A 2,600-nucleotide genomic window follows, 5' to 3' on the forward strand; every position below is an offset into this window, starting at 1 on the left:
TAGTTGCATCCACCACATGGGAGTATGTCTCCTCATAATCTATTACTGATCTTTGTGAGAATCCTTTTGCAACATCAGCTTTCTATCTCACGATTTATATTCCTCACAAGACCCATTTATATCCACTGGTTTTAACATCATATGGCGTCTTAATCATATGGCCAAATACGCATTTCTTTCTTAAACTATTTAACTTCACGTTTCCATTCAATTCAATATGTTCTACGAGTGCGTACTCTTATATTGACGTGGGTTCATGATCCTCGCTTATATTCGTAAATTCAAGTGCTACCTTGTATGCAAATAAATCATCTTATGTCGACATTCCTTATTGGTTCCATTATGTTCCAGACATGATATAATCGATTGAGATTCATTATTATCAGGACCTTTAATACTTTGCAGCTTGGCGTCCCAAGCTACATTGTTTGATACCAGTACCTTAGAGCCGGCCGGCTTTATTTCCATGTCTGGGATGGTTTCTCTAGTAACCTCGGATTTGGATTTTGATTATCATTCTCTGCACCTTTCTTTTGTTTCCGAGGATTCTTATCTTTTGGAACCTATTTGGTCTACCACGTTTCATACGTTGTATAAACTCTGTAGCAACTTGACTGTGTCTGTTCTTGGACATCAAATTCGTTGGTGCTTTACAAGCTGGTTTATATGTGACGTAGTTATTCTTTTTCGGGCCAGCAAATGTGTCTGGCATTTGATTAGCTATCTTTGTAAATGTATAATCTTTGGACGTCTATTTCACATTCTTTAGTCCGAGGATCTTGCCAAGACATTGATGGTTGGAATCTATTTCTTTTACCATTCTTTTACCAACTTTATTATTATTTTCTCCTCCTGGTCATAAAATAATCCGTGTACCTGGCCTCAAATATAATCACCCATAGTTGGCTCAAAGTACTTTATTATTGTGGGAGAATCATATCCAACATATATCCTCATCCTCCTTTTGAGGTCCCATCTTAGTTCTCTGTGGTGGAGCAATTAGTACATAGACAGCACATCCAAATGTCTTATGATGGGGTATGTCTGGCTCTTGACCTGTTAATAATTGTGATAGGGGATATCTATGCTCACTAAATGGTATGATGTTTATTAACTTAGGTGCATGTAAATTTCGTGTGACCCAAGCTGTGAATGAGAGTTTTGACCTCATAAGTTATGGTCTATCAATCAGCTATTTGCGTTTTAAAAGATTTCGGCCAAGCCGTTCTTGGTATGAACGTGTATCACAAAATTGTCCACACTTACCCCCATGGACATACCATAATCATTTAAACGCTTAAGACATGTATTCACCAGTATTATCTAGACATATAGTCTTTATTTATGAAAAAGAAGCTCGAATCTGTTTTACTGGTGATGGCCTAATGAGTTTTCCTTGTGTACATGCTACAGAGATTCTTTGGGATAACTCTTCTTATCTTTTAATGTGTGCCTTTTGAATATCAATTTTCGCATCATGTTTGGACCAGGATGGCCTTTCAGACTCTCTTTGATAGAGGTCACAAAAATGTTTGGGAGTCCTTCATATCTTAGCCCAATGGTTCCCCATTCCACATCTATGGCACACTGATTTGGTCGAGCTTTGTGGTTTAAAGGATATACCACGGCCACTGCCTTGACCTTAGCTCAAATTGAGTTGATACCCACGGCCTCTGCCATAGTGATTCCCACGGCCAAATGTGTATAGTGGTCATGGGCACATCCTTTCCACCCTCCACGGCCATGACCGTGTGGTCTATCATTCTGGACGTGGTTACCTTTTTTTTTTCTTCTGCGGCCTTATTGGTATCAGGTAATGGGGTTAATCCATGAGGTCTCAATTCATAGTTTCTCATCAGTAATCCATTATTTTGCCCAGTGTTTCAAAAAAAAAAAAATCTATTATTTTGCCCAGCTAGCAATAGACTCATCCACGGACTTATAGTCTTGGATTCTGTGATTCCTCCAATCAAATATGTCATTTGGTAATAACACCGTTCTTTGGTGATCATATCTCGATTTTTTAACTATGTCCAAATGTCTAGAGGATTCTCTATATTCAGATACTGATCTTTGAGACTCTTAATAAGATGATGGCTAATACTTAATATTGCACTGTATCAATCATTCTCATTGGCATTATTGTCTTCTATGATACATTCACCAAGTCTTTTTGACTTTATGATAATCTTTGTATCCAATGCCCACCGTAAATAATTATCTCCAGAGAGATTTAGGGCAACAAAATCCAGGTTGATTTTCGACATCTCAAATCATATAATTTTCATGCGGTCTTACTCTTAAAAACAATCAATTCGGATTTCAATCTTGTGAGGACAATGACACTATCAATCTTAAAGGCATTTAATCAATTAGTCAATTTCTAGCAAGTCTCAGCAATACTATTTCAATATGCTCATAATATTATGGTTTATCAAGACTAGCAAAAACAGATTTAATTAATCATGCACTTAGGGTTTAACAATCAATGGATTTTAGCAAGACTAGTAAAAAGATTTATTAATCACTCAATCAGTTTCAAAGCTGATTTTAGCAATACTAGAATATAGATTTCAAACATGAATTTCAATGAATCAGTT

The sequence above is a fragment of the Brassica oleracea genome, chromosome C6 (genome assembly GCF_000695525.1).
Source record: "Brassica oleracea var. oleracea cultivar TO1000 chromosome C6, BOL, whole genome shotgun sequence".
Classification (NCBI taxonomy): domain Eukaryota; kingdom Viridiplantae; phylum Streptophyta; class Magnoliopsida; order Brassicales; family Brassicaceae; genus Brassica; species Brassica oleracea.